Source organism: Triturus cristatus, chromosome 7 (assembly GCF_964204655.1).
Source record: "Triturus cristatus chromosome 7, aTriCri1.1, whole genome shotgun sequence".
Lineage (NCBI taxonomy): Eukaryota > Metazoa > Chordata > Amphibia > Caudata > Salamandridae > Triturus > Triturus cristatus.
In genome coordinates this window covers 1,575,385,852-1,575,410,805 of record NC_140590.1, presented here as the reverse complement: position 1 = coordinate 1,575,410,805, position 24,954 = coordinate 1,575,385,852, and the positions used below count along the sequence as shown (strand labels likewise).

Sequence of the window (24,954 nt, the reverse complement as noted above, 5' to 3'; positions counted from 1 at the left end):
TTGTGCACTAATTTAATAATTAAGCCTCATTGTACTTCCCATACTAAAGTACACTGCCACAATAGCTAAGCTACACACTGACAAAAACAATGTTTTTATGCATAAAGTAAGAAATTAACCTCATGCTGCTTCCAATATAAAAGGTTGACAGTAAAGGACTGCTGTACACGATTGCATTCTGGTGCCAATATATCCTAAAATATCATCTGTGGTAATTTTATTACTTAAAGATTGTTTTTCTGCTTGATAACTTGGCCTCTAGTTGGGTCCTCTATCCCTTGCATGTGTACAATGGTCAAACTCTAAGTAAAAAATAAATCCTGCAGGCCACGTTTTCTGCAATTTCAAAATGAAGTCTCAAGACATGAATCTCGGAAGTATCAGTCGATGTTTTAAAACTTTACATCTCTATGTGGAATTTACACTTGAAAGCTACTTACTACACTCAAGCGTTTTAATATCAAGTGACATTTAATTATGAACAACTTTAGAAATATATATTTGATAACAGGGGTATCAAACGTTTTCCAATTTTGGTCTAACAACTATCACAAGCTTGCCTCAAACAAGCCTCTCGTTGGATCTACATCAGGTGATCGCAAAGTAGATGCAGGGGCAGATACATGCCATATTTCCAGAATGGTCTACATCAAATAAAACATAAATCCATTTAGCTGACCACAGAATATGATAAACACTCCAGATAAAGGCCACAAGTATACATTTACATCATGGCCCGATTACTGAGCAGGATGCAACATTTTAGGATAATTAGAGAGCAGAGAAGAAGGACTGTGAGGTTATAGGAAGGAAACCGTAATGGAGCATCCCGCGCTTGTCCCACTTCAAGGGCACCAACAGTGCATGTAAAAAAGTTGGCTAGAGCATCAGAAGAACAGCCATCATAATTTACCCTAAAGCCTGTAAGGTCAAGGAAGAAGTGGACTTGGTTGAGAGAGGGCACAAGAAGGGAATAGGTAGTGCAAAGTAGAAAATAACAAATGATAAACAGGGTAGACAACGAACAAGGACAGACAGGCTGAGGATTAGGGATCGACCGAAGAAGGGAGAGAAAGCAAGAATGCTGGGGTTTGACCAGAGAAGATTTGGGTTCAAACATGTGGGAAGAGAGGAGATAGGTCAAAGAATCCTCTCCCCTAAAAAACCTTTCCAGTGATCATTAGGAACCAAGACCTGGTGTAACAAGTTTTGTGAAAAGATTAGAGTAGCATGTTCACCCGCTCAAAGACTAAAGAAAGCATATTTATACTAAGCAATGCAAAAAGGAACAGTTAAACAGGGCTTTGAATGGCACAATAAACGGGAAGCAGCAAATACCAATATTTTATCAGGTGCAAGTAATAGTCTGTGTTACGGACTATTTACAGCAAATTTCAGGGTGGGGGGGCGGGGGGGGGGGGGTTCTTTGAACCATAAATTCACTTTAACTGTTTGTTTTTCTTCCAGTGAAATTCTTGAGTTCCCTCCTCCATGTGAATGTTAGTATAGTATTTGCACTGTCTTAATTATACATTTACTTTAACTACATTTTTTGGTGAAATTATATTCATACATACATACATCACAACAGAAAAAGGTTGCCCCTATGGAAAGAGCCTCCGGCAGATAAGTATTGCAAATTTTTATTGGGAACAACTTGCAACACGATCAGGCAGCAAACATGTCCACATCCGCTTGGTGTCCAGGCCAAACGTGTTTCAGGAACCCTGTTTCCTTCTTCAATGGCTTGAGTTGCTTGAAAAGCCAAACAGCTTTTCCCCGCACTTTTCTATTCAAGGGACCCGCCCTATGGGCATAACTATTCTCACAGCATTCTGGTTCTTGTAGTGTGGGATTGTTTTACTCATTTGAGTCCATCTGGATTTAAAAAAAAAAAAAAAAAAAAAAAAAGCAGTCTATTTACCCAAGTGGGTTGGTGCGCACTCTGCTGTGTCGATCGCCACGCTTTCCAGTTATTACCAGTTGCATCCTGCCGCCGATTGCAATACTGATCTGCCGGAGGCTCTTTCCATAGTGGCAACCTTTTTCTGTTGGGATATTAGCGGCTTGGCTCAGCCGCGGATTGAAGCCCACCGCTGCAGCGGGCCCAAGCTAGCGCCAAGATGGTGTCAGCGTTAATAGGCGGCACACGCACACACACACACACACACACACACACACTCCATGTCTACTCACCCTACTCCAGGGCTAGTTTTAACCAAAGTTAGCGCCCATCCTACTCTCAATAATATTTTAATTTATATTCTACACACCAGACTCGGTCGCTACAGGTTTGGATTCATGTCCTCCCTCTAATTGCGACAGCACACTATAAAGCAAAACAACTCCCTTCTTACATTACTCTGTGCCCTACTATTCCAGTCTACCAGTACCCACTTATACCTTAATCCGATCTGTCATTTGTTTAATCCAATAAATAATATATAAATAAATAATAAACTCCGAAGAACAAGACTACAGTGTCTTATCCTCCCATGCCCAAGAATACACAGCACTAATCACTGTGCTTTTTGTGTTAAGTTACAGTGCATTTTACTGCATGCCATAGTACTGCTTTGTTCTGCAGTGCACAGATGCAGGAAGGCAGAGAAACACCATGGTTATGGTTAAGGGTGATAGTTACACTATTAAAAGAAGAGTATATTTTCCTGCTTTTGCTTATACTACAAAATTACGCAGGTGTAGTTCTAAAGAACATTGTAGCAGTTACTTTGAAGTACATTAACTGCTGATGAGGTTTCGGAATTAATAGTAATTCCATGGCCTGAGAAGTACTTTTTTTTTTTTTTTTTGAAAACCTTTATTGATATTTCAATCAATTACACGTATGGGCCTACAACCCCCGGGGCCGGCCGCTAAACAGTCAGAATAACAGAAAGCAAGTATATCACAGTCAGCACCTCGGGGTGCAAAATCTCGACGCTAGCATACTCTCAGTTTCTGAACAGCCCAAGTAGGAGACCAGGATAATAAAGGTTTACATTTTATAATAGAAGAGGATGGAAGGATCAGGCGCCAAACAGTTTCCCAGCAGCGAAAAATGGCAGGCAGAATGATGAACGTAAACAATAAACAGCAGTCTATCTAGGCAATGGCGCTGAAACAGGAAGTTCAGGCTGTGAAGGAATGACACGGCCATTTGCGCCTGCAACCCCCCTGCCCCAAGACCCAGGAAACTCCACGGAAATTATGGCACTCCGGAAACAACAGTGATTAACAACAAAGGAGTTCTACCATGCTGATCCCAGAAAAAGACAAAGAAGAATAAGAGAAGAAAAGGAGGCCATAGAAAAAAGGGGTTAAAGACTAAAGAACCCCCCCCCCCAACCCCCCACCCTGCACCTCTGCAGATGAGTACGGCCCCCCCCCCCCCCAGCAGTGTGCCTGTCGCCCCTGAACCAGACCCGAAATATAGAAGAAACAGAGAAAAAGAGTAGGAAAAGAGCCCCCACCAGCTGGGGGGGTAGAGAGAGTATTAATAAACTGGAGGAGGGCCTGTAAAACACGCCCCCGGCTTCTCCCTCCCGCACCATACGTTTTCCCGCAAAGCATACAATACAGAACACGAAATCGACCCTGTCAAAGTGAAGTAAGGAGCATTACACACTTGGTACACTAACAGTTATGCCGTGAGAGCACACAACTCCCGAGCCCGCCCGCCTAGTAGATGACCACCTCTGAAGGGTCAGCCTCATCCTTGGCCACTCTTTGCAAACCCACCCATGCATACCCCTCGTCCCAGTGCCATGTCCAATGTTACCAGGAAGAGAAGCGTCCAATAAAGATCAGGAAGCGACACACACGGGTAGGGTAGAGGGCTCTGAAGATCGACACAATCAGCTCTATGGAGGGTCGTCTTTCCCAGTGCTGAGCCAGGATTTACACTGCACACCAGGCCCAGGAAGGCGGAATCAGGCAGAGCAGGCGACCGTTGCTTGGATGTTGCCTGAGTCGTCGGAGGCCGCGCACGGGACAAGGCCACCACCCCCCACTCAGGTCCGAAACCTCCGGAACAGACCAGATCCACAGCCAGCTGATCGCACGTTAATATACTGTCCGGAGAGTCCAGGCGTGCACTATTCACAGGGGCGGCCACGACACTGTCCCCCCGTGCGCGGTGTAAGAAGTCCCAGTGTACCTGGGGATAGGCAGGCGGCAACTGTTCCAACGCTGATGTCACTCCATCGAGCTTGCTCCCCAACACCCAGGCGCCGTGAACCAAGGTGGAATGAAGGGCACCGAGAGCCTCGAGAAGGTCACCGTACCCCAGTACAGCTCCCGGCGCTCGCTCCGCTACGCTCCTCAGAGTCGCACCCTCCCAATCCTGCTGCAACCCAGTGTACAGGATGGTGGACACTGTCCTACCAAAATGGCCGCTGGGTAGATCCAACCCAGATCGGGACCGGGACTCAGGCTCAAGCGCCTCGGGTTCCATGTCGCTGGAAACAGGGTTCCGGGGGCAGGCAAATGATGTGTCCGGTGTGTGGTCACGGGCCACAGTCGTCCCCACCACGGACCAGCGCCCGCGAAAATCCGGGAGCAGCCCGCGAGAATCGGGGCGAGTTACGGGCGGCGTCCGGGCAGCTCACCGGCTGAGGCAATCACCGGAGAGTCTTGGAGTTGCCACCTCGGGCACGCACTCGTTCCGCTACGCTTAGTGGTAGGAACGACCACGGTGAAACGCAGGCCGACATTCGCACCACTCCGGCAGTCCGACTCCACCCAGTCACCGAAGGCCGCTGTTGTTGCACTGCCGCCCGGCCACGGCGTCCACTCGAGGTCCCGGCTCCAGGGCTGCACAGGCCGCAAACTTTAGACGGACATTTCTCCGGCGGTACCGCTGCCAGAAACTTCGGGGTCACACGATCGGTTGCCGCTCGCGTTCACCAACACGGGCGGATAGCGCAGGCTAAGGATCTCGTGCAGGATATCTGTGCGGGGTGCGGAGGTTCACGGAGCCGGGAGCCTACGCTGCCATCCCGGTCGCCATCTTGGCTCCTCCCTCTGAGAAGTACTTTAAATCTTGGCCTACCTCGTGGAAGATACTTTCACTTCAGAAAGCAAAACAGAGTTTCACAATGTTCACCGCTGCACATCACTTATGAGAGCACTACGGCATCGCAGTGGAAAACTTCTCAAATGCAGCATTGGCAGGGGCAAAATATCACCCCAAAATTTCACCCCCGTTGGCTGCATACCCTCAATCCTTATCCACCTCAGTAAGTCCACAACTCCAATATTCTATCCAGAGGTAGAGGTTTGGACCAGCGTCCTGAGTGGCTGACTCCAGAGCACAAAGCTTGCCGTTCGATCGCCGGCGGCAGCTCAGCATCATGTTACACTGGTCAATAGCTTACTCAATCTCCCCGATGGCACCCAGCGCCTTGAAACCCTAACAGGGGTGATATGTTCTCGCTTTACAAATAGGAATTATACAGTTATACCCAATGGAAAGGGGACTAAATTGCAGGTTGCAGCTGTGCTACCACCAAGTTACTGCTGCCATTTTGTACTAGCAGGAATTTATGGGCAAGTACATTGTAAGTAGGGGTACATGAAAGGCCACTCAGTTATTTAGTTTCCCCGGATGTGGTTTTCAGCTCAATGCACAAAAGGAAACAGATGCCGATATCTTTGCATAACGCCACACACAACTACTGCTGATCAAAACTACTGAGCCCATCCACGAAACCAAATTCCTTTATGGAAGATCTTCCCTGGGGAATGTCAGGTAAGGGTCATACTTGTGTGTTATGCTGCCAGAGCAGGAGAACATAGCGAGACAGCTCTGAGCTGCTATCCTTGACTGACCATGCACTCCTCTACCCTCTTTTTAGGTCCATGCTTTGGCCAATTACAAAGTCAATCAAAAAGAAGCACTCTGCTTCCAACCAGATTCCATTTATACAGCATACACGACAGGTGCTAAAAGCAGCCCATGTATATAATTAAAGAACTTTGCTGGGGAAGAATCAGAATGGCATGCAGCTAATTCCCAATAGATCCCCTAATTTTCTAAACCTGAAGGTGGTAGAGAATTCATAATATATTAAAAAATTACAGTTCATAGATGAGCACATGATAACAGCTGATTTATTGGGCAAGTGGGATAAGAGAGAAAGCGTGCAGCTGGAAACTTGAGACCACCAATACTTTTCTTTTTTTACGTCCAACTTGAGAGGAGGGCTTTGAGAGATCTCCTGTGAGGACAGACATTGCCGAGATTGTATGGCATTATCTCCCTATTCAATTGTTATGCACCTGGTTGCAAATGTTTGGTAAGGATGATGCAAAAACATCTCTCTTGGGTGTGAAAGGGGTGTATTTATTTCATCAACACAGGGTGGAATGCCGACTGTGCAATTGCACTCTATCCCGAATGTGAAGACGTGGTACAGTATAGGAGATTGACAATTTTTTTGCATTCTAGAAGTCTTTTACAGCTTACGGTTAAGGAAGTCAGAGGAAGAGATGCTACGTATTCATATACGGTCTTGATTACATTGCCCCTGGATTAGATTGTTTATGGTTAAATAGGCAAGCTAGTGAAAATATCAATGTGCCACTACGATAAAAATTGTTTTTACTCCAATTAAAAATAGAAATTGACAGCCACACACCAGAAGTGAAGACTGGCTTCTAACAGTCTACACATTTTGCTTTTTGATAGATGCACAAGAATTCGTTTTAATGTTGTGGCATAAGGAGGACTACTAAACACCACAACTGAAGCCATCATGTAGGAACAGATTAGCTACTCAGACCTATATATTCCAAAAAGACCAAATACTTCAATTGGGTTTATAATAAACTGACCACCACACAGCTAGAAAAATGTCTACAAACATGTTCCAGCTGCAAGAGAGGTAAAATAAAAAATAAAAACATCAGCCATGTCTAGTGCAAGTGGTTTAATCTTACTTAATCAAACATTGGTCTGAGAGGCTGTGGCCATTGCAGAATATCAGGATACGGACAGAAAATGTACAACTAAACGATAATAATCATTCACAATTGGTGGTTATTTTACCAATACAATTTGCCATGTGCTGGAATAACACTGACCAACACTGGACATGTATGCGCAGAGAACTTGGTCTTATCACCTGCTGGCAGCTATGTGTCAGTGGCATATGATGGAATGGTAAACGGCGAGCACTTTTTTTCTCACACAAGGCACAGAGTTTATTAACAAAACTATGAATTCCTGGTTTCCCTTAGGTAGTTGACCAGGATTTACTCGTATTGAAGATTGTTTCAGGAATACTAAGCTGAAAATGGTTAACTACTGCTCCGCCTCAACCTTTGGCTCTCAGCAACATTTCTTTGATTTTTTTTTCCAATAAATTCTAATTGGAACTTGAAATCTGGGACATCGCCCCTTTTTAAGTAACTCCATGAATACAAATACAATGTAGCAACTTCAAAATACCTAGAGCAGGGGGCATGGCTAGCGGCCGTTGAATATGGCCGCGACCTAGGGAGGCTCCGGGGTCCGAGAAACCTCCAAGTCAATCCGCACAGATATCTGGCGGCTCCCTTACCTACAAAGTGAAGCCAGCGGCGTCAGAAGCCCCAGGATCTCTCTCCACCGATCCCGGTTTGAGCTCGGCTGGGCAGAACGGACGACTCCGGCGGAGCGGGCGAGTGCAGGGGCCTACTCCCGACGTGGTGAGCTGGGGACTGAATTTCCAACGCAGCCGGCTGCAGAGCCTTGCGGTGGCAGCCAGCGAGGGGCGCGAGGCACAGCGGACCTCCGTCCGATGGGGGAGGCTCCCCATCCTTAAATAATAAAACTGGTGGCATACCTCTCCCCCCTGCCAGGACCAGAGCAGCGGAGGCGGCATCCAGCTGGCGGCTCCCCCGTGGTGGTGCAGTGACTGTTGGAGCTTCGGCGAAGGGGGCTGCCACAATACATCGGAGTGGTGGAGGCGAGAGGCGGTTACAGGGGCGATCCTACGGTCTCATTGACCCATCATAGCACGTTTGGACCGCATTGCGGATAAGTGATGCCCTAATATCTGAGGTGAGACTGCTTCGGTGAAAAGAGCACTGGCCTGGTCTGGCGAACATCAGCGGGGTATGCGGCCGCAGTGGACCAAGTGGACGGTGCGAGTCTTGGGGGTGCCCCGAGTACTAGATTGCAGAAGAGACGGGGGTGAGAAACCCGACAGGCCGCTTGGGCTGCAATAAGCCCGCTGGCAGGCGGCGGTGATTACCATCCCCACTTTCAACGCATAACACCCCCTCTCCCCCCCCCAGGGTCACAATGAGCGGCAGGAATACAAAAGGGCCGAACCAGGCGAAGTTCGGAAAATACGCCTACACGAAGTCGCAGTCAGACCTTGCGGATCCCGCTCCGGCACCGGTGCCGGGCTCGAAAGCCACAGACGCTCCAGAAGTGACTTTGCAAGACATTATGGCCACCTTGAATAAAGAGCACACTTCCCTAGATTCCCACATTGGCACTCTCACCACGGAATTCGCTTTAATCCGGGCTGACCTCCACAAAATGTCCACCAGAGTGTCCGAGGTGGAAGGTACAATAACCACCTTAACGAAGGAGACGTCCGTACTCAAAGAGCTAATGCAGCAACTCATAACAGATAACAAGCTGTTGGCAGCTAAACTGGAAGACCAGGAAGGGCGATCGAGGCGCAACAAAATCCGCCTTATAGGTGTGCCGGAACGAACAGGCGGACCAGCCCTTGACCTATTCGTGGAAGATCTCATACTGAACCATCTCCACCCACGGGGTCTCTCCAACTATTTCTCCCTCGAAAGGGCGCATAGGGTCCCCAGAGGCAGGCCTAAACCGGGGGCCCCTCCACGCTCCATCATGGCACGTATCTTTAACTACCTGGGACAGGGACGCAATACTACACGCCGCACGTACTGCACCCCCTCTACGGCCTGACAACGCCACTATTACCATCTTCCCAGACTTCACTGCAGCAGTCACGAAGCAGCGCCGCGACTTCCTTGAAGTCAAAAAAACACTGTGAGCGTGGGATTAAGTACTCGAAGCTGAAGGAAAAGAGTGATTCTCTCTCCGGCGGACGGGGCTAGAGGGGTGGCGCACAACCTCACGTTCGGAGCGCCGAGGAGTAGGACGAGACCACCAAAGTGGCACAGTGGCAAGAGAAGACCTGGAATAGATGGCCTTGAAGGGGCCAGTCCTTCACAACAAAGTGGAAAAGAGGTAACCTGAGAGGATGAGGTGCTCCGGGCAACGACATGCCGGGAAGCTGACACCCAAAGTTATGTCGCCAAACTACCGGCAATGAATACAGTATGGTTACTTAACTAATGACATATCTGGAGGTCTGAAGAAATGATCTTGGACGCAAAACCTACCCGTTGGGGGGAACTCATGTCTTCCAACTGCCTGCTATACACAAACTGTCCGAGAGGGAACAGGGGCCGCTATTGGTGAAAGGGTAACGGAGGGTTTCTACGGACAACGGACGTTTGCTCTCACCCCGCAAGTTATGGTAACGGGGACAGGTATCAAGCGCTCGACACTGTCGGGGTGGCGGGTAGTTATAAGTCCGTCAAGCAGGGAGGAGGGTGGGAGGGACGGGGCTGTTCTTACACCGTTTAGTGTTTTTATATAAGGGCACAGATCTTAATCTGGTTAACAGGTATTGGTTACAAGAAGCACTCCCGATACACATCCTTAACTACATGCTTTAACTATGACAGGAATGAGGATTCAGGACACAGCACAACCTAACCCACCAACATCGCCTCTGTCCCGGTTGCCCCTCTGTCAATCACATGGAACGTCCGCAGACTAGGGGAAAAGATCAAGAGAGGTTTAGTTCTCCAGTATCTAAAACGGTGTGCACCTGCGATAGCCCTCCTACAGGAATCGCACCCAACGGGTTCAGCCTGTAAAGCGTTGGACCGATGGTGTTTTAAAATGATTGTACACTCGGAGTTTTCCTCCAGATTTCGGGGTGTAGGTATCTTGGTGAGAAAACAATTCCTGCTGATATTCAACCAAACATGGACAGATGACCAGGGCCACTACGTCCTGTTAATGGGAGGGGAGGTCTCTTAATGTAGTGTCAGTATATATTCCTCCAGCGCTCCACGCAGTGGCCCTCCCGGCATTTAGTAGGTTTCTACTCACCCTCCCAGAGAGGGAAATGATTATAGAGAGGGGGGGGGTTTGGGACGGACCTCAATGCAGCAATTAATGGGATCGCCCTAAACCTCAGACTACCGGAATATCCTGCATCGAGAGTTTTCCAGAAGCCCTTGGTCTCATGGATGCCTGGAGATGTCGCCATCCCACAGCACGCCAGTTTACTTATCAGTCGGTAGTACATAATAGCCTCTCGAGGATAGATTATTTTCTGACGTCAGCGGACAGCTTACAGAACATGGTGGCCATTGAAATTAGACCTAGGGGAATCTCAGATCTGACGTACACATGTCATCACAAGGTTAGACGACTAATCTACCCCATCTATCCTAATTACTTGCACAATCCCAAGATCCTCAAGGACCTCCGCACTGCAACACACTGCTACTTTATAGAAAAAACAACATCGGTCACATCATCAACCACTCTTTGGGAGGCCTATAAAACGGTTATGCGGGGTCAAGCCATTGCATCTATAGTGGGTTACAAACGCGATGCACAACAAGAGTTGCTTAACATAGAGTCGAGATTACATCAGATTGAAAATCAGCATGCACAAAACCCAACATTGGAGTCGTCCCACTCGCTGCGTGTCCAGCAGCAAGAATATAGGGAACACCTACAAGGAATTACGAAATCTAGGCTGCAGGCTACACATCATAAGATATATGAAATAGGGGATAATGCGGGTAAACTTCTGGCCTGGCTCGACAAAAAAAGAGCGAGCCCGGAGTTGGATAGCGCAGATAAAAACTCAAGAGGGAATACTAGTGTCTGACCAGTAAATGTTATGGCCGGATATTTCACCCAAGTTTACAAGTCCTCGTCTGCCACTACGGTAGACGAAGCGCAGGATTACCTTAAAGACATCCAAATGCCCAGATTAACACCCGAGGCAACCCAACAGCTTGAGGATGATCTAACAGCGGAAGAGCTGCAGTTAGCAATCGGGTCGCTGCGCTCAGGGAAAGCAGTTGGACCCAACGGCATTCCCATGGACTACTATAAAAAGATGGCAAATACACTCTCTCCCCCCACTTGTTGAATATGTATCTCGAAAGTTTGGCGGTGGGTGAGCTCCCGCAAGACCAACGAACGGCCACCATAGTGGCGTTTCCCAAACCGGGAAAACCCCCCGAAGAATGCACCTCATACCGACCAATATCGCTGCTTAATGCGGAGGCGAAAATTCTCGCTAAACTCCTGGCTACTAGATTGACCCCACAGTTGGCAACCCTAATACACACAGATCAGTCGGGATTTATGCCAGGTCGCAACACTGCTCTTAACCTGAGGCGCCTCCAAGGAGTGATGGCCCGTATACCGTACATACAAGAACCGGCGGTCATTCTTTCACTGGACGCCCGAATGGCGTTTGATATGGCGGAGTGGCCCTTTCTTTTCACGGTTCTTAAGCACCTAGGCTTTGGCACCAAATTGTGCGCAGAGTGCGCCTGTTGTACTAAAAACCCTTAGCACATGTTACGGTAAATGGTCACATGTTGGAGGACTTCTCGCTGGGACGGGGTACCCGCCAGGGCTATCCCCACTGTTCGCCCTGGTGCTTGAATCATTGGCAGTGCTGATTAGATGGGAGCCGACCATCCGGGGACTCAAATGAGCAGCGGAATGGGAGGACTATCTCCTTATATGCGGAGGACATCTTGTTATACCTGGCCGCCCCCAGACATGCCATCTTAGTGTTACTAAATGTTTTGGAGATTTATGGTCGAGTATCGGGCTATACTATTAACTGGTCCAAATCAGTCCTATTAGTACTTGTTGGTCCGCCGCCGCGGCTCCCTAAAGATTGCGATCTCTTGGTCACAGAGGAGGGCTTCAAATACTTGGGTATCTATGTGATGCCACAACACGATGAATTCTTCGCCAAGAACCTTATACCATCTAAAACGAGATATAGCACACTTTACCTTTGACACTGCTTGGAAAAGCAGCGCTTTTTAAAATGATGACGCTCCCGCTGTTTCTTTATGCCCTAGAAAATACTCAGTTCCCGCCGTGCTATTTTAAAACAATAGCGGCTGCGGTCTCTAATTTACTGTGGGGGAATAAACCGGCGCGGATTGAGATGGAAAAATTGGTTAAAGGCTGGTACGATGGGGGTATAGCACTTCCAAACATACAATTATACTACTAGGGCAGCACAGTTCAAAATGATTAATCAATGGATCCCTGCCCCACAAGCAGACCCAGCGTTCAGAGCGGACAGATATGGGCTGGGGGATGGAGGCGTCATGGCGGCCCTGTACAATCGAAAGCGAACTTATCCCCTAATTGGACCAACGGCGCATACAGTAAATATATGTTACACGGCACAAAAAAAACTGGGGTGGCAGGACGTTCTTACTCAACTCACTCCACTTTGGGACAAGCGGCGGTTGGGGAGACTTAGATATAGTAAGGGATTCAGCAGTTGGGACGCAATCGGCATCTCCACAGTGGGCGACCTATGGGTTAAGGGAGGGGTGATCCCGTTTGAAAAACTGCAGGAACAATACGAACTGGCACCCACTGAACAATTTCGGTACCTACAGATTAAGCATGCACTACAGGCGGCTATACCGCCAGACACCACGCTGCCGGAGGCCTCTACCCTGGAGGATAGGCTACTGACTATATGCCACAGAGAGCCACCTCATTTACATACCATAACCTAATTAACAACCTGCCTGACCCTACACAGATATTGAAAGACAAATGGTCCTCTGACCTCGGAGTTCTCGACGAGACTGACTGGCAGCTGGCGCTCTCGTCACCGCGGGAAGTTGCGATACCCTCGAGGTTAAGATTAATACAATTAAAGATACTTCACCGCACATACTATACTAGATTAACCCTGCACAAAATAGGAATGGCATCTCATCCATATAGCTTACGGGAATGTGGGGAGGAGTGTATGTTTTTTCACACTATACGGCAGTGCCCAAGAATCATGCCGTACTGGGTAGCAGTGATGAGAACTAAATCGCAGACAGGGGGGGGTTGTACTGGTACCGGAACCAAAAAGATGTTTACTGAATATATGGGAACCCAATGACTTGAATCATCAGGCGCAGGACTGGACGACCTTGGGGATAATGTTTGCTAAGCGTAATATCGCTCGACTGTGGGGTTCCAGCCACTTACCAAAGCTCCAGGACTGGTGCAATGATATGGATGCAGCGATGATGGCAGAAAAAGCTGCGCACATCAACCGAGGTGGTCCCAAGAAATGGGGAAAAGTTTGGGGAGCCTGGAATAAATACAGAGGCTATATCTGTGAGCCACCTGAACTACCAGGGGAAGATGATGTGGAATGAACTTGGGGGAGGGAATGTGAGACTTTTTGGATTTATAATTTTGTCTAAACATGTACTGCTGATGGCGATGGTATGTGTAATATTGAAGGAGGCTGGGACCACCAACTGTAATTTAACCGTTATTTTTTTGTGATGTTATTATGCCCTAAATTTAATTAAAATATTTTAAAAATAAAAAAATAAAATACCTAGAGCAGGGTGAGTGACCGAAATGTATAAGATAACTTGTCAAACATTTTTCAAGTGAGAAAAAATATTTTCCACGTGGATTTCACATGTCCAGTTTCTTTCAAGCCATCAGAAGAAACGTCTTTGGTAGTGTAAAATCTTATTCTATTGGCAGTCTTAAAATAAATCCTAGGCTACACGAGCAAAATATAAACAAAAAATGTGTGTAACTGAGTGATTTATGCTTGACATTTTCCACCACCTTAGTAGAGGCACCTTGGGTAGGTCCTTTTCACAAATGTTAATGTTATATAAACCAATAGTTAATAAAAACGGCCAGGTGTTTCGAACATATCTAGAAAAAAGGTGGAAAAAAGGCATCAGATGGAGATTAAAGGCAGAGAGAATTTTAAGAGGCTCCCTGAAAGTCGCTGTAGACACAATGTCTTGTTTATCCAGAGCGAACAGTATGAACAACACGCGGAGTGGAGTACTTTTGCCCCAGCCATCACACTAGTGGATCTACTGACAAAAAAAGGTCGCTTTAGACTGGGACACTTACGATCTTGGCATACAGTTGGAATTTCCACAGTTGAAGAAATATTTCTTAATGGACTTCCAAACATTGGTAGCAGAGTATAATCTGGGCAATTTTTCACCTACAAAACTATTAAACAATCCTTACACAATCTATTTTGCACTCCCCCATGAGCTACTGCCGACGCACGAGTTAACCAAACTCTCCATGTGGCAGGTACATGGGGTAAGCTCATAAGATGGTTTTACAGGGCATTCTAGCAACAGGTCAATACATGCCCTCTTCGAACTGCTGGGAGATAGACTTGGGTAAAACGTTTCATGACTCGGACTAGTCTAAAATATTCGAATACTCTCAAAGTATCCAGGGGGGGCCCGTTTCAAGTACAATCAACTTAATATTCTCAGTAGTGCATATAGAACAACAGCTCTGATCAACAAACTTTTTCCAGGCTCTGCAGCTGGTGTCCCCGATGTTCACTTCTTGATGCAGACCTCCTTCATACGCTGTGAGCCTGATTCATACATGCTCGGCCATAACACTACAACCATTGACCACCACGACTGGCCTTTCCATAACGAACTCGCCAGGTGGGATGCTCCTGCGTCTCTTCTCTCGCCCAATTCTACAGAGATCAGCGGTTAAGTTACTGGACCTCGCCTGGCTAAGCGATTCATCGCAATGCAAGAGAAACAAACCTTTGCTTCTACCCATTGCTACTTGGGCTTAATTGGTGGTCTTGTGGGATCCAAGATGAGAACACACTGCTATATAGGGAGGAAAGGACAGGCCTGAGAAAATATTTAATATCCCTGGCTTGGGACACGCTCCTGGAGCAATTTTAGGGTCCCATCAAAGATGATAGTCACTCACCGTGGTCCACCCCTGGCACACACGTATACCTAAACACGTCCTCTTCCATTTAATGGCGATTGTTAGTGGTTGCCAGAACTAGATTATTAAAATGTGTCACTGAGTGAAACTTTTGTCCACTTACCCAATACCTTTGGGGTGTGATGCCTGACACGGATAGTCATTTGCTTACGAGAGCACCATGTAAATCTTGGCACATCGGGATGGGGTGGGGGTGAAGGGTACCTAATTGGGTTTCTCTATTTATAGAATAAGACTGTACATGGAACGGTTATGACGACATTTCTATGCATAGACTACAGGATCTATAATTTGTATGTATAAGTGTACATGCTACATATAAAATGCCGCTTGCATATGTATATTATGCCAATGTACTTCAAATATTTTTTATTTAAGGGAAAAAAAATAAGGCAGGCCTGCTTTTTTTTTTTTCCAAATGAAGTGAGAGGCTACTGCTTTCATCAGTACAGGGGTGTACTAGTTGTGGAGGGCTCCAGCTATCTAGCGCTGAGAGAAGCCGGTGTTTGAAGTTGTCCAGCAGCCACTCTCTGGGTATTGAGTATCAGCAGTAAACTGAGGCAAACCAGGGGCCTGTGTAATACAGCTCACACAGCAACTTTGCTGCAAATATTTCTTGATATCCTAAAATGACTGAGCCAGAATTGCAGTAAAACCGGCCCTCTAGTAACCGCCCGCTATGACAGCCTAACAGAACAAGCTTTGGCAAAGTCAATGGCATGGAGCTGGCAGCCAGGCTTTGGCTCCATCAATTTTTTTACTGTTCTAACATGTTGGTTGCATAGCGTAATTATTGGGGAAGCTGCTGAGCCTTAAACAAAATAATTATTAATAATAATATTTTTATTGTTAATAATAATAACATATTTTACTGCCTCAAAAGGCACACTTTGCCATAGCAGTCTCTGGCATTTATGTTAACTACTTTGAGTGTGGATGTGTTCCTTCTGAAAGGGTAGAATGCTGTTGATCACAGTGAAGAAAGCTAATGGCTGAAGTGGGCTACTCCATGCTGTAGATCAGCGGTTCTTAACCGTTCGACTTCTGTGGACTCCCAATTATTTATTACTGGAACCCCCATTGAATCTTGACTTGAATCCAGGGAACACACACCGAGTCATTGTTAGGCAAGGACCCCAACTAAGCATTTTTGATGATTTAAACCGCAAAACAATACTCACGAATTTACAGAAAGAAGCATTCAAACAAATACACAAATGATGAAACACTAATTCACAAACAATAAAATACGAAAAATAATTTTAAAGGGAAGGTTGGAGTTTTCCGAAATTCAATTGAGCCCACTCACAGTACATACTATATAATATTGTGTTTAATGCATCTGCACTGTTCCCACAAATCACTTTGAGAATGCTAACTTCATTTTCAGTCGCCAATTTCAAATTCCTTTAAAATTTACTGAACGTGTTAAAAATTGTAATTTCACATTGTACTTCTTTATTTATATACTCTTTATTATTATGTTATTATTGCATTTTCTAAGCAGTCACGGACCCTCTGGGAAAGCTTCGAGGACCCCCAGAGGTCCGTAGACAATAAGTTAAGAACAGCTGCTGTAGAGGGCAGACGAAAAACATGAATGACAAGATAACAGACCAATGAAGAGGACTGTCTGAATGTGCCTATAAGTACCTTATACATATACTTTTAGTACAATTGAAAGACATTGGTGTGCTATGCAGAATGATTAGTGGAATGTTGAGTGTTGGGGGAGATGGTGTTAACGCCAGACATAAAAAGGCAGGCTACACTATGTATTAGGACAGAGGCGGATGGAAGGAAATAGAGTTCCTCAGCTGAGCTACAAACCAAGAACGAGGGCACCTTCATTCATGGAATGAGATTGTGGGGTTATCAAACCACCTACACCCTGAGCCAATGAGCAACTTGTATCCAGGCATTTGTTTTATGTCCATGCTCACTTCCAGGTGAACCTTGATAATTCCCAGGTCTACCCGAAAAATCTAAAAGCTAACAGGAGCCTGCCAGGCTTGGACAACAGACAAATCCCAATCATGTGGCGATTGGAAACAATTATGACCCACTCGCCGCCTGGCCTGACGACCTGTGAACACCGCCTAAAGTATCTAAGGAAATAAGAAACTTCGGAATTACCATGGACTCCAAACTATCAATGAATGTTCAAGTGGACAAACTAGCACAGTCAAGCTTGATTACAATTAAAAAACTCTGCAATACATCTTCCCTCAACTGGGATCTCCACACAAGGTGCAGGGTACTATCTTTTGTACGGTCTAAACTTGGCTACGCCAATAGCCTCTACCACGGATCATCTTTAACAACTATGAAAAGACTACAATGAATTCAGAACTCTGTCAGACTACGCCTACATGTAACGTCACAAGCCCACATTCCCAGAGTCTTGCAGGCCCTACATTGGTTACAGCTTGCCAGGACATCCACATTCAAGCTGCTTTGTATCACCCACAAAACGATACATAGAACAGGGCCTGTCTTCATCAGGAATAAAATCACCAAATACATTCAACAAAGGAACCTCTGCTTTAGATTGACACCTCACCTCAAAATCCCCCCATACAAGAAAAACAAGCATTGGCATAGCCAATAGGTCTCGCCTTTGGGACCTTATAAGTGTTTAGCCATGCAACAGTTGCATAACTAAATACTTTTAAGGTCCCAAAGAGAGATCTATTGGCTATGCCAAGCTGCCGTACGGCCGCGAAAGTGAAAGTAATCTACAGCCCGCGCACATGCACTGTAGCTCTAGGCTGGCCTGGTAGCACTTTTTGGAGCCCTCTCAATAAGTCTCGCCAGACCAGCGCAAGCGCTGGGTCAGGCGAGACCTAAAAACATAGGTGGCACAACCTTCTCTGTTCAAGCAGCCAAACTATGGCATTCATTACCCCCAAAACACAAGATCCACGGATAACTATTTTATCTTCAGAAGACTACTCAAGAGTTGGTTCTTCCCCACATAACTACCATATTTCAAACATAAATGTACACAAATCCCTGTATATATAAGCATTTGGATTTTATACTTCTATATCTAGATATGGCTATTCCTTTGGATAAATGTGCATAATACTGTATATAAAAGTTTTAACATTACTAGTTATCTACAACTGCTTCACTGTTGAATTATTGAATAGAAACAAAAACAAAATCTAGATACATTACCTTCCTTATACACAAGCCTTCCATGAGCTTATGTATCTTATTACTTTACTCCTAATTCAGCATCTCCAATGCACTACCCTATATTTCACCCTACAAATATCTCGATATATCCTCCATATCCACTCTGTGACTCATCTCAAACCTCATTCCACTACTCTCCCCAATGCACTATCCTGTTTCTCACCCAATACCACTCTATTTATCCTCTAACTCCACTTTTGGACTCAACCCAAATCCCATTCTACAACTATGATCTAAAAAAAAAAACGTTCTAGACGACTCTTCCCTCCTCTACCCCCTCCTTGCATCATCTCAAACCTCAGATCTCCCAAACAAGCCTTTCTAAACCCTTCCCTCGTGTATCCCTCCTAGACTCATCCGATACCTCACCTCTCTCCCTAATCCCCTTCAAGAGACTCTTCCCTCCATCTCTTCTTAACTCAACCCAAACCTCCTCCTACTGCTGCTATGAGCTCCAAATAAACACTTTCTAGAACCTTCCCTCTTCTATCCCTCCGCTATCCTTTTTAATTCAACTAACAGACTCACATGTCCATCGCTCAAATTAATTTCATATTTCCCTATAATAATTCACCACCAATTCTTTTGGGCTCCGGAGTAGCCTGCTACTCATCGAAAAGCGTTTCAATACCTAGTCAGGTGTAGGCAACGCTATATAAATTAAATTACAATGTTCAAGCTGGAGGTACAAGGTACCTGGGGTACAGGGTGGTGTAGCCACTTCAGCCCTACTGGCCTGCCTAGAACAGGGGTCAATCTTGTCCTCAGGTGAGAAGCAGTACATAAAGACTCCATTAAGGTTGTCCCCAGAGCCCACAAACTCATCATAAGGAACATCTTATTTACGCAAAGAGTAACCAGAGATATTTTAATGTAATCGGTCACCGTATTCCAAACGTTATTTACCTCTTATACTGCACTGGATATCAGAAACATACTACGGCTGTGAAAAACTCAATGAAAACCTACTTTTACAGCCCAGTAGGGTAAGAGTGGAATTAAGGCCAAGGCAGACTGTTCAGCTTTACTCTGCAGTTTAAGAACAGCGTATTAAATTACAATTAATTAGGCTACTGTGCTATGTGAAAAGAAAAAAAAAACGCTTTCGAGAAAGATCAGCAAGTAAAAAAGATAAACGAATCAAAAGGAAAAACTATTAAAGTACACACAATGTACGCGAACAGGTACAAGCGACTTGTAAGGCCAACAGCCTAGCAACAAAAAGAAGCGATGGCTGTTCAGTTATCCGCCACTTGCCAAAGGAAACCATTCCTGCTTAAGCAGGCTTTCGTTTCACCAAGGTCACGTGCCAGAAACTTGTAAACCACTCGTACATTAGCCAACCACCGACACCTCATTTCGAGCAGCTGAAAACTCGTTTACATTATGTGCCACTACAATTAGAACATATATTATTGTGCAACTAAAACTGAGAAGCCAAGACGTAAATACACTAAATAACGAAATCAGACAAGTGCAGGTTACAGAGCTGTGCATCGTAGTGCCTAGAAGACATATTGAATTAAAATTGTGTTAAATCATTGTGACATGTTGCTGTACTTGCAGAAACTGGCACTTTTGATAACATACATTTTAACCGCAATACATACAGATTAAATAAACAGCGCAAAATAAGCAGCACAATGACCTACGTAAGGTCGTGAACATGTTACTTATGTCACTGAGTGGCATATGTCACTATTCTAACGTGGCCCACCCCAAAATCCGGTCACAATATTTTCAACTGCATATCTCCGTTTTAAGACGCTTGCCACATTGTCGCCGACATTCCTCGGGATGATATCAGTGTCAGTAGTCAATCAAGAGCCTCTACCATCAACAATGCGACACAAAATACCCCCTATCGGCCAATCACTGGGTCCATAGCAACCCAGAGCACTGCTCATTTAAATGCAGGACGTGAAACAAACCCCCAGTGGTAGCGAGGTTGGTGTCAAATGTCGTTTTCCACGTTACCAGGTCTCATCTCACACAAACAATGAAGACAATCATGGGGTCGCTGCCATCCAGGTTAGGGGGTTGTGTTTCCCTGTGGAAGACGCGAGACCAGGTAATAAGCAAAACGCGTTCGGGTCTCCCTAGGTTTTTACGGAAAGGACTAGCAGTATACAATAACTACAATAACCCAGGTATAGATATACAACTCGTCCATATATGCTCAGCCTTTTGTCAACTTCAAGCATGTTGCCTTTTTTACTGCTTTTTCATTATAATCAATGGTGAAATATGGGTGGCATTGTGCAAAAGCATAATAAATCACAAGAAACACGACGACACAAAGAAACACAGCCAATAAGACTAAAAATGAAATAAATAAATAAACACACCAGGGTTATTTTGTTACAGAGACACGGGAGAGTAGCTGTCAAGCTGCTCCCCTCTCGCCGTCAAGTGATCAGTTCTATGAGCTGCTGAATGCACAGCAACGCCAGACAACTCCACTTAAAACACACAATAAATGGTCAAATTCAAAAGGTACGGCCATCCAAGTTATAGTTCGCCTTTCAGCAGGCACGGGATCACGCATTAAAGCCGCCGCGAGAACTGGAGTGTATTCCATTTTATTTTAAAGGCCTGGCGTTCAGTTTCTTTTTTTTTTTTTCCTCTCAAAGGAATGCAAAGAAGCTTAGCTGCCAACACCAGCAGAGTTCAAATCGGGGACATGGTGGTGGGTCCGGATGAGGCAACCTGCTCAGACTCCCCACTCCAGCCCGCTACTGCAGAGCTGCTCGTTTTAAAGGGAAACGGCAAGAGAACTGCAACATCTTTTGCACAACAAAAAGAGATAGTACAGCAAGGGCAGAGATCATGGAGAGACCGATATGGTGCCTGGCAGATAGTTACTGACAATATTTACCATCTTCAGTGAATGCACCATTTACACACCCCACAGTCCAGACTACAACCTTTCCACCTCTGCGAATAACATGTTCAGCCTTGTACATACAAACTGCGTTTAAAACCCAGACACTAGCTGATATTTCAATAGGATGGTGCCGTTCTCATAAGGCACTGACTGAGTTGCGGTTTAAGATACTGCCGTTTCCCACCCTTAACGGGAGGCTAGGCATAACAAAAAAATACAAGTTTAACTGCCGTAAACATATTCAATACCAAACTTTCTTAAAGGCAAAGGGAGAGGTTTTTTTGAGTCCTTAAAAGTTTTTTTGTTTTTTTTAACTGTGTCGGAGGATTTTTTTTCCCCATGATTGTAGTAAGAAAAAATAATGTAGCCCAACTTTGACGAGGAAATGGCACGGGGATATGGAAACTGTTTTAATTGAAAGAAACGTTTCTAAGTGGAGGGGCAGGTTTCGAAGCACCATCCAGGAAGGAAAAATAAACTTTCATGGCTAGAACATCTTCGCCGGCATCACCTGCGAAAACAGAGGGTCTACCGGCAGTAGCTCTTGGCTCACCACAAGAAAAAAAAACAAATAGAAAATATAAATCAACTCACGGGTAGTGCGATGTCCCGAGCACAGCAGCAGCTCCTTCTCCTCCCTTTATTTTCTCGCCAAACTCGCCGCCATTTTCCTTTCGCTGTTTATTCAAATAAGAGAAAACACTCCCAGTGAACAAGCGGCAGAGGCCCCGTCTGCCCGAAACAACCGCAAGTGTCCATGGGAACTGCAGTTTGAACCCTGTACGCAGAGATGGCCTTGCCAATCACACAATCGACAATTGGAAACCACAGGTCCCAGAGTTCCATGCGTTGAGCGCTTGAAACAACAGAGACAATGAACCCCACAGATTTTTTTGTGTTGTTAAAAAGCAGGTTTATTTTTAGTCGCTCTTGAGGGGTGAAAATTAAACAACCAACAGAACCACGCACGTCTTAGCTTTCACGCCTATTTATGTGTAAATGTTTGTCAAACAATCCAAGGTGGCCAAGAAGCAGTCTCGATCTTGAAAGAGCTGACTGAAGTCAGTAACAGTGTTTGACCTGCGGTAATGCCGGTGTCAGGGATTTCGCACACACTAACCTAATATTTTATGACAAGTGTATATGTTTGCCTCCCTTTTAATGATTCTTTACGTGATGTCGCTTAAAAAAACGGCCACTTTTGGTAAAGTGTTGCTGGCCAAAACACTTCATATGCAGAATATTTCAATGTTAAGTTCCGAGGCACCGTTGTACCTCGCTGTGTCCCTAACTTGAACTTAACAGCGTTGGCAGAAATATGTTTTACATTAAGAAAGAAAGACATTCTGACTTGGGGGGAACTGTTTTCCGAGTTTTCACCAGAAGGGAGTGTTACTGAGTTTTTATTATTATTAAAGCATCTTTATTCGATTCACAGAATCATAAAAGCGTCAATAGCTACAAAAACATAAAAAGGAAAAGTATATATAAATATGCAATACAATGATCCTCGCATTAATAATTTGCAATACAGTAGATAACACCTAATTCTATCAATAGCAGCAACATAATTAATTCCGTAAAATTCAAGGTGCATAGTGCAAGATACTTTTCATTAGGGATACTTTGTCATGTGGAATACTCCGTAGTGCTTCAAAACTAAATTTTACATTTAACAAAAATCTATTTTTTTCCATAAAGTGCAAAATATAGGGTATTATACCTTTTACATGACATAGTGTAAGTATTTTTCGTCTAGACTATAGTTATATGCTGTCATCGCCTATCACCAAATCAGAATTTTCAATTTCATGTAAGTCTTATACGATTAAAACATATTATTAAAATTCACAGAGTTAAAATTGAAGCCCTTTCTTCATCCTCATAAAATTTACAGCCAATAAGAATCTACTAATACCAAATACAATGAGCTTGGAGCTGTCAGTTTTTAAACTGCGCAACATTTCATTGCATTTCCTAATACATAATTTCCTGCCCAAAGGTTTTATCCATTTATTTCTGTGGTATCTATATGCAGGGCAGAAAAATAAAACATGCGCAATATCCTCATTACTTCCTAATTGGCACTGGGAGCACCTAAAGTCATTTCCCCCTTTCTGCGTTGTCCCACACTTGGATGTTGAAGACTTTATCTGGAGAGTGCCGTACCTAAATTTTAGATACAGTACCTTAGCAAGTAGGGGTTCAATCCCATCTAAGAATTGTTCGAAATACGGGGTTATTTTAAACATTAAAAATTGGGTTGTAAGTGTACCAAGTCCGCAATGTAAAGTGACGCTGTGCCTAATAAAATTCCATTATATGGTCTTAATTTCCTCTTTTGAGTCGGGGGTCAGCGTACTCGCTGTTCCCAAAACCTACTTAAGCCCAGATCCAAGAGCCATTTACGGATATGAGCCAACCATGGGAAAGTGACATGGGTGTCAAGAACCAATAATTCACTCAATGCTTGTCTATAGATGTAAAGTTCCTCAGTGGTCCATATTCTTATCCAGTATGACAAGGTCATCCAAACAGCCCTTTGTCCAATTAGTTTTATGCCCAAATCAAGCATTAAGGGGATCACGGGTGTGTTTTGGGGAAGGGCAACTAACTTTCTCAATATCTTGTTTTCCCCCACGGGTAAGTTCGAAAGAGACCCCCCCCCCCACAACTCTGAGCCATATAGAGCGGCGGTTTGGGCCCTGGACTTGTAAACTTCTAGGGCTGGGGTGATAGCCTTTGTCGTGGTTGCAAAGAGTTTCTTTATGACTGGTGCAGAGTTTTGTATTAAAACTGATCTAGATTTCATTATCTGTGGATTCCAAGAAAGTTTGGAATCGATGGTTACTCCAAGATAAACAAAATTAGAGACACGCTCTAAGGACGTTCCATCCAACTTTATATCGTTCTTAAAACACTTATGGGGCCTTATCGACATATATTTAGTTTTTACGGGATTTATTTCCAGGCCTTTTAATTTACAATATTCATGAAGTGAATTTAAGAGACATTGCAAGCCCTTTGGCGTTTGCGACAGCAAAATTGTATCATCGGCAAAGGTCAATGCACAAACATGATTCCCACCCAGTTTCGGGGAATCATGTTTGGATTTTTGCAGGAACTCAACCATGTCGTTAACATATAAAAGAAAGAGAGTTGGCGCCAGGACATAGCCCTGGCACACACCTCTCTTGACAGGTATCTCATCTGTGAGCTTCCCCCCTTTGCCCCAGCGCACTCTTGCAAAATTATTCTCATGGAGTCTGACCAGCTGTACTAAAATGTTTTTTGGTACCCCCTGCTGTAATAAATTTAGTCATAAAAGATCTCTGGGAATTGAATCAAATGCAGCCTTTAGGTCAATAAAGGCCACGTATAAGTGGCCAGATCTTAACTTTGTGTATTTCCAGGCTATAGTTACCAATCTAAACACCTGGTCTATAGTACTTGTCCTTCTTCTAAAACCTGCTTGGCATGAAGAGAGTACATCATTTGCAGTCATCCAATCATTTAGCCTATCTAAAATCTGTTTAGCATAGACCTTTTGCAATATATCTATCAAGCTGATAGGTCTATAATTGTCAGGATCGTCCCTGCTGCCCTTTTTAGGTCTCGCCTGATCCAGCGCTTGCGCTGATCTGGCCGAGACATTTTGTATACAGGCTTTTTCAAAGTGCTGCCTGGCCTAAAGCTACAGTGCACGTGAACGTGCACGCGCGCAGCGCCATGTGTCTTTCCTCCGTAGCACGCGATCACTTTCACTTTC

At 45.0% G+C, this 24,954-nt stretch overlaps 1 protein-coding gene across 3 annotated transcripts in view; it reads right to left on the bottom strand.

The window, feature by feature from the left end:
* The window catches only part of NCOA3 (nuclear receptor coactivator 3), a 449,566-nt gene extending 427,651 nt beyond the window's left edge, over positions 1 to 21,915 (bottom strand). For 2 of the 3 annotated variants that reach the window (XM_085619414.1, XM_085619419.1), the window contains exon 1: positions 21,780 to 21,915. The gene's annotated coding sequence lies outside the window, so the exon portion shown is untranslated. Of the gene's footprint in view, positions 1 to 20,015; positions 20,033 to 21,779 lie in introns of those variants that run through there. The other variant, XM_085619415.1, reaches the window with a different exon arrangement.
* Positions 21,916 to 24,954: the final 3,039 nt, after the last annotated feature.